The 8,310-nt window shown below is 39.7% G+C and overlaps 1 protein-coding gene across 2 annotated transcripts in view; it reads right to left on the minus strand.

Moving 5' to 3' along the window:
- TTBK2 (tau tubulin kinase 2) overlaps positions 1 to 6,965 on the minus strand; it is a 139,202-nt gene extending 132,237 nt beyond the window's left edge. For both annotated transcript variants that reach the window (XM_082388721.1, XM_082388720.1), the window contains exon 1: positions 6,560 to 6,965. The gene's annotated coding sequence lies outside the window, so the exon portion shown is untranslated. The remainder of the gene's footprint in view (positions 1 to 6,559) is intronic.
- Between the last annotated feature and the right edge of the window lie 1,345 nt (positions 6,966 to 8,310).

Here is an 8,310-nt window from a genome sequence, read left to right on the forward strand (position 1 = left end):
AACCAGTTACGCTTTTCAAAATATCTAATAACACTAATGTAAACAACAGAAGTAAGGGTCAAGAATAGGATAAACCCCATGAGATTTTTTTTTTAACCCTGCAGGTTTTAGCAAGAGCCTCTCTAAAGGGTTAGTAAAAAGAGATGAAGATGTACAAATTACCCTATTTGTTGATAGCAAAAGAGAAAGAAAATTTAGTCACCACTCACACTTCAACTGTTCCTTCTAAACTTTGACAGGAGATAAATTATACTTCCAGCAGCATGGAATCCCTCTGAGCTCATAAATATATTCAAGGAAGTAAAATATCTATTAAAAGTGAAGAGAAATTTTACAAGTCAGTTATGGTTACAATTACCTACAACAGAATAAAAGTGTAAACAACCTAGTTCACCTCTCCCTGGCTACTGATACTAACAACACATAAACAAATTCTTCCCTTACAGAAAGTACAGTGTAACTTACATGGCAAGATTGTAAGGAAAGGGCTTCCCTGGTGGCACAGTGGTTAAGAATTCGCCTGCCAATGCAGGGGACAACGGTTTGAGCCCTGGTCCGGGAAGACCCCACATGCCACAGAGCAACTAAGCCCATGCGCCATAAATACCGAGCCTGCGCTCTAGAGCCCACAAGCCAAAACTACTAAGCCCGTGTGCCACAACTACTGAAGCCCGCATGCCTAGAGCGCGTGCTCTGCAACAAGAAGCCCGCACACCGCAATGAAGAGTAGCCCTTGCTCGCCGCAACTAGAGAAAGTCCATGTGCAGCAACAAAGACCTAACATAGCCAAAAATAAATTAGTTAATTAAAGTTAAAGAAAAAAAAAGATTGTAAGGAAAACATTAAACAAGACAATTCCTTGGGTAAAATCTACTGTAGCCACATCAACCAAACAAAGCATTGCCTATGATCCTCCAACTAAGAAAAAAAAAAAAAAATCAATGAAGAAACTTCCCTGTAGTGATCTTCATTGTAATTGGATTTTAAGTATATTAACTTCCCTTTTTAAAAACAGAAAAACTAAAAAAAAAAAAAAAAAAAAAAAAAAATCAAAACTGAAGCAAAGAGAGGTTAATTAATCTAAGGGCCCATGATATATTATCATAGAGACGAGAAAAGATTCAGATCTCACCTTGATGCACAATTAACAGTTTTATTCATTTGTCTAGTAAGCAGTTATTAATTTATGAGGTTTGTGGCTATACTAACCTTATTTTATAAACCAAAAATTAGGAGCCAGCATATGATAAGGGATATTTTTTTCTGATTTACAAATGAATTTATATATTTTTAAACTTACAAAGATGTTCAAACTATATCCTAGTTACTTGTACATTTAATAAGTCACCTATAAGCTGCTGGACTCTGCCTACAAAGAGACTCTAACTATTTACCTGAAAGACCTCTTTCTTGTAACCATACATAACCTCCTACTGGAAATGCCTAGTCCTAACTTCTGAGGTTCAAAGAGTATGAAATATAACATAGGAATTCTGTCAGTACTTAAGCAACTGAAGCCTGGGAGAACCCAAAGTCGAAACCCATATTGGAGGGAGAGGGTAGACTCTTTAGAGCAAAAGTTTTCAAAGTGTTCTGGTGTTCGGAAAGGATTTGTCTAAAGCTGTTTCAGGAGTTGTATGAACATTTAATTTTTATTAAATATCTTTATTTTAAAACATTTTTTTAAAATTTTTTAACTACTTACAGCTATAACATATCCACTAACCTCCAAAACTGGTAGAGTATGTAGAATAAACTGTGGTTGATAAAACAAAGACTACTTCCCTGAACCCATCCCCCGGACTGTTAGGTCTGTCAGTTAATACGTTTATGTGGTCGTCTGCATTTTCCCTTCATGATACTTGGAACACTTGTAATTCCTTGTTCTACAATTGTCTATTCCCACTGTATTGCAAGTTCCAAAAGTGAGATCATTTCTGTCTTGTTCCCTGCTGAATCTCTAACCCCTACCACAGTAACATGGTAGATACTTAAATATTTAATGAGACTACTGCAGTAGTTCTAAGGAGAGATAATGAGGATCAGAGACTCTAAGTTAAGATGGTAGCAGTAGAAATGAAAAGGACAGGTTTTGTGCATGTAGTACCAGGGAAAAGAAGAAGCCAAAAAAATTAAATTAATGGGATTTTTGAATTTGGGTGACTGATTAAATAGTGACACCTTCATTTATATAATTACAGAAGTTAAAAGTGGACTGACTTTGGCCTTGGACATGTTGAATTTTTTAAGTGCTACACAAGTCCCTCAGAAATGAAGTCCTAATCTAGCTTACTATCTACCATACTATTTAGCTTCCAGATGATTTTTTCAAATCGAATTTCATGAGAAGCAAGGCTCACATTTTTCTCTTTAGTTATTCATTTTTTTCTCCTATTTTCCTCCCCTCATCTCTGCATTACTGGTCATTGAAAAATGTTGATAAAACCTTTTCTGAGAAATTTTAGAAACCGAGGCACTTAGTAGATCAAGGAAAAAGCAGGCGGGGTGTTTCCAAACTTAATCCATAACACACAGCACACATGGAAAACTAAATGTTAGACCAATATTAGCAAAATACAGTATTGAGATGATCACATGGCTAGAACAAGATCAGGGAAACAATGCAAAATCATTTTTTTTAAAAAGGTAATTACCTTGGAACTTCAGAAAGACCAAAAAAAAAAAAAATCCAAGTATAAAAATAATGATAAAAGCATTTTAGTAAAAACAGACATAATGGCAAATAACTTTTCTAATGCAAACATTAAAAAATACTGATTTTTATTTTCAATAAAGATGTAAAATTTCTAAAATAGATATATAATATATAATATTGATTCTTAAACATGGTTAGGTTAAATCTTGACATTACCAAAGGGAGCTAAGAAGCTATTACCTCCCATTCTTCAGAAGACACTACAACGAGCCGGGTTTTTTTGGTTTTGTTTTTTGTTTTTAAATTTTTATTGGAGTATAGTTGATTTACAATGTTGTGTTAGTTTCAGGTATTCAGCAAAGTGAATCAGTTATATATATGTCCACTCTTTTTTAGATTCTTTTCCCATACAGGCCATTTACAGAGTATTGAGGTCCTTTTCAAAGAACACTTAACTTTTTTACCTTGGGAAGCTCTACTCTAATTGAAGTGAAAGTAAATTGCTTAACACAATAAAAAGCAGCTATCAACATCGCAAAATATCAAGGACCTTATATACAAATGTCAAAAAAAAAAAAATCACATAAAAAATCCAAAATGTTGACAAAAGTTGATAAGTATTATAGACTCAATTAAGTATTAAGAACACATAAAATAATAACCACAAAGAATCATTATGCTTAACTTAAAGTCATATAACATAAATGAAAATATATGAATAAGTCTGCTTAAAAATCACCTGTTTAAAAGATGAAACTTTCTGGCAAAATTGACATTGATGTTAGGTAAATAATATAATTTCAATCTATATTTTAAACTTACAACCAAGGATTACAAGATATTGAAGACAGAAACTTGTGAGCAGTAATATGTGTTGGAATTATGTTCAAAATTCAGCTCTAAAAACCCAACTTTTTTCATATAGACTTAAGGGGTCTTTTACCAAATATGGAAGTATGATATTTAACCTGAAAGCACTGAGTATTTACAGCACAAAAACTGTTTAAAAAAAAAAAAAAAAGTATTTTCAACCCAAGGATTCTATCCACTGAAGCCTGGGGGAAAAAATCTACCACCATCATCATTATTGTTTACAATATACTGAGTAACAAAAAAAATGACAACGAAGTAAAACAGTATAAATGTTTAATTTCATATTTCAAAACCTATAAATATTGAAGATGTCCTGCCATATTACTAATCAAATAAACTGACATAGCTCTAGCTATACTTTGAGTCTTTCTTAAGAGCCCCCAAAATAGCAAAGGAATACATGGCTAGAGTAATTTTGTGTAACATGCACTCAAACTGTAAAGAATGCCACATATCTATAAAAGAATTTTTCTATCGGAGATTTTTTCTTTTAAGTTTTAGTAATTGTTCTTTTTTTCCCCCCCTTTTAATTTATTTATTTATTTATTTTTGGCTGTGTTGGGTCTTCGTTTCTGTGCGAGGGCTTTCTCTAGTTGCGGCAAGTGGGGGCCACTCTTCATCGCGGTGCGCGGGCCTCTCACTACCGTGGCCTCTCGTTGCGGAGCACAGGCTCCAGTCGCGCAGGCTCAGTAGTTGTGGCTCACGGGCCTAGTTGCTCCGTGGCATGTGGGATCTTCCCAGACCAGGGCTCGAACCCGTGTCCCCTGACTTAGCAGGCAGATTCTCAACGACTGCGCCACCAGGGAAGCCCGGAGATTTTTTTTTAAGTGGGAAAGGAAGCAAGCTATATTCTCCATTAGTTCTTAAAGGCTATTTTATTTTGCTAATCAATTCAGCCGTCACTAGTTCAATAATGCTCACTAAACATTTTGTCTTGTTTTATACTGTTTTTTGTGTTTTGTGTTTTTTTTCAGGCAACAAACATTTATTATGAGGATTAGGAATCTGAGAGTATCTAATTTGCGTGGTTCCAGCTCAAAGTCTCTCATGAATTGCAATTAAGTTGTCATTTCTATACATTAAGTTATAAAACTTATAAAGAATTGCCTGCCCCCGCCACCAAAGTTAAATTCCATGATCACAGCATATTCAGCTCTGTAATATCTGTTGACAATGAAAAACCAACAATCTATCACTAACTCACATTTTAGTGCTTTTTTTTTTTTAATGTAAAATACCCTCAAACGTTGTCTGCATTATACAAACTTCACTTCTAACACTACATTTAGAGATATTTGAAGCCCTGCATAAGTGAGTTCATTTTGCTAAAGCAAATGAGCCTACTCTCACGAAGATTTCCTGAGGCATTAAAATAATAAGTATTTAAAAGAAAGTCAAAAGAAGGCACAAATATCTGAAGTCATATACAGTACAATAAAGAATTTGCTAGATTATGTATTAACCGTAGTACAAGACAATGAGCAAGATATTCCATTCTTAGCCCACTACTGAAGACCAAATGTATTTCAATTTAATATTACAAATTAAATTAATGAAGCTAGGGACTTCAATTTCTTTTATGTGTCCAAAACTAAAAGAAGAAAAAGCATTTTTTAACATTCTATCATAAAGGAAAAGTGTTAGAAAGACTTTCCTTTATAACCATGCTTCAAACATCCGCTTTAGTGCCTTGATAAAAATGTATCATACAGGAAAACATAAGCTTCTAAATTAGAGAGATTCCTTTCAGTATGTTTTCAATTTCAAAAGAGCACAATACATCATCCAAGTCCACACACTTGTTATCTGAAAAATTTTTAGACTTAGGATGAATTCTTCAAGATTAGTCATATAAGTAATATTTGTCATCATTACTGCTTTATTTAAATTAAAAAAAATACATAACATTCAGCTTTAAAATAGATCTCCCATCACCCCTTCCCCCTCAAATGAACGTTACTCTATTCCATTTAGCCAAAAGAAAACAGCAAATACATCTTTATGGTCTATCCTAGCAAACCAGTATTTAGAAACCAATGAAACTTTTATTAATGGCTCAGAACCAAACACTGTAACAAAACACACTGAGTGGATCCTCCGGGTGTGTACATGTGCCCATTCATAATATTACGATCCTCATACATGCAATAAAAAACTTAATTTCTATTTAATACCAAAACATTTTTACATAATACACAGGTTATTATAAAATTGCCCTCTTTAATGTTCAAACATAGAACAATTTCTAAAGCGAGGGACGATAAGAGTTAATACCGGATTGCTGCCACCTATCAACTTTAATTTAAAGCAAAGTACAACCCAATGTCATTTTTACCTCTAATGCAGCCACGACTGAGACAAAATTAAGTTCACTGTGGATAAAGTGTCCTGGTATCCCAATGTATTATTTACTTCTGATTTAACAGTAAATACGTGTAGAGTCTTTTGTCCCTCCCACAGCATCCCGGGGTGTCAACATCATCTTAGTCAAAGCAAATGACGAGCAAATCCCTCAGGTCTACTTCGCACCCTAAGTACCATAAAGTCATGGCCTCCACTGTCGTTACTACACAACAAACAGATTCTATAGTCCCATGCCCTCTTCTATTAGATTTGCGGAAGCGGGGTGGGAAAGAAGCGCTCAGTATATCCTGAGAATCATCTGTGTTCAGTCCTGGTACCTGAAGCAGCATGAATACAAGTGGTATGTGGGTCACCCACAGAGAGAGAAACAGAACGAAGCTTTATGACCCTCCAAGTTCAGCGAAGACACCAAAAGCCTCTGTGGATACGGGGCACAACCCTCCAGGGAAACGGGGGAGAAGCAGACAGTCTCCGACTTGGAGTGACTGGGTCTGGCACAAGCCCAGGGCGTGGGTAGCGACCGAGGAGTCTCCGGTACCCCTCCCCTCCGCACCAGGATCGGTCACTGGGCGAGGGGTGCGGCCGGAGGAGGGGGTCAGGACTGAGGGAGGGCGGGGCGCGGGGCTCCCCCAGCGACGTCCTGGGGGCTCAGGGGGTGTGTCCTACCTGGGCCGTGGCGGACGCAGGGATTTCGGGCGGAGGGCTCGGGTCCAGCTCAGGGCCGGGACCGGCAGAGGTCAAACCTCAGCAGGCGGGACGACCGCCGCCTGCCCATCCCCCGCCGCCCAGTGCGGCGGGACCCGAGCGCGGCTTCGAGGGCCGGCCGGCTGGGTAGTCCCCTCGGGTACCGTCCGCGTTTACTGGCGGCGGCGGCTGCTGCTGTTACTGCTGCTGCTGGCCGCCCCCAGCCGCTGCTCTTGTGCCAGCCCCTGCTCCTCCTCCTGCCGCCGCCGCCGCCGCCTGGTCCCCACCGCTCCCATCGCCGCTGCGGCGACTACTGCAGCGCCCGCTGACCCGACCCGACGTTATTCTCCCCCTTCGCAACCCGGCACAGCCTAGCCCACCTGCCCTGCCAGTGCGCACGCCCACCTCTCCGCCACAGGTGGTGATTGGATAGCGCGTCCCGAGCCCGCCACGTTGGTTGGCTGGTCCCATTGCCTATCACGAAAGGGGCGGAGAGCCAGGCAAAGAGTGTCTCCGCCCCCCACCGGAGAATTGCCGCTATCTTCAGGTTTGCCTGAGAGGGCGAGTTACCGGGAAAAGAGCATCACAATGGCAGCGCGCGTGCGCGCGGGAATTCTGGTCCTCGTAGTTCCAGCCGCAGCGGCAACTACCCGCCCGTCTGGAGCAGAGAAGTAGGGCTTCTGAGACTTAGTGGTTGGCGCACAGTGGTGTCCTCCTAGCTCAGCAGTTACCTTGGTTATAGAGGCACGGTTGTGACGCCAGGGTTGGTCTTTTCGGAAGAAAATCGTAAATGCTTTGTCACGATACTAATTTACACACGCCGAGGAGTTCAGTCGCTAAAAAGGGCCCCAAATCATGAGGCCCTGCCATGCCACCTCCTCAGAAGCAGCGCTGCCAGGATCTGGCAAATTGGCGCTGTCCCCAGAACCGCCTAACATGAAGCTAATCATCGGTGGGTACTGGAGAAAGGCCTAAAAGTGTAAGGAAGAAAGAAGACCGAGACCTCCAGAAAGCAATGTCAGCCTGGAGCCCGGCGTATCCTTACGGTTTTCACATCCATGAAGAACAAGATTTCACTCCGTTTTTGAAACACCGCTAGTGAAGGGTTCAGTGAGCAGCGCCGGTGAGGTCCAGTATGGGATTCTGAGCAAGACAATGCGGGAGTCCCTCGAAGACTTTCAAAGAAAAGCGAGGAGGGCAGAGAAACGAGGCTATGTGGGATAATTTGTATTTGGTGTATCAAGCTCTTTCGTAAAGAGGAAACCTTATGATGAAATCCCTCTCCCATCCTTACCCACCAACTTACAGAAGAAAAAACTCAAAGAGCTTAACAGCTTTCCTAGAGCTATAAAACTAATTAGTGGAAGAACCAAAACTCCGGTCTCTTAAACTCCCGTGTCCAATGCTTTTTTTACTTGATAATCTCAGGAGTCTGCCATGGACTGAAAGATTGCGATGAAATATGAGCTTCCTTTTACTTTAAATCTTTTTCTTCACTCAAGTGACATTATGATTAAAGCTGATTGAGAATATAGAATGGTTAAATACGAATCCTATATTCAATCTCATAACTATAATTGAATCTGTTTCTTCTTGTTCAGGAAATGCCACAGCCTCTTGACAGTCTTTGAAAAACAGCAGGCACTTCTACTGTCTGTCATGTCTAGATCCTTGGATAAAAAGCAGGACAAAATGCACATTAAAGGCACTTGATGATGCAGCTCATCTTGTTC

This window comes from Balaenoptera borealis (assembly GCF_965194805.1).
Source record: "Balaenoptera borealis genome assembly, chromosome: 3".
Taxonomy (NCBI): domain Eukaryota; kingdom Metazoa; phylum Chordata; class Mammalia; order Artiodactyla; family Balaenopteridae; genus Balaenoptera; species Balaenoptera borealis.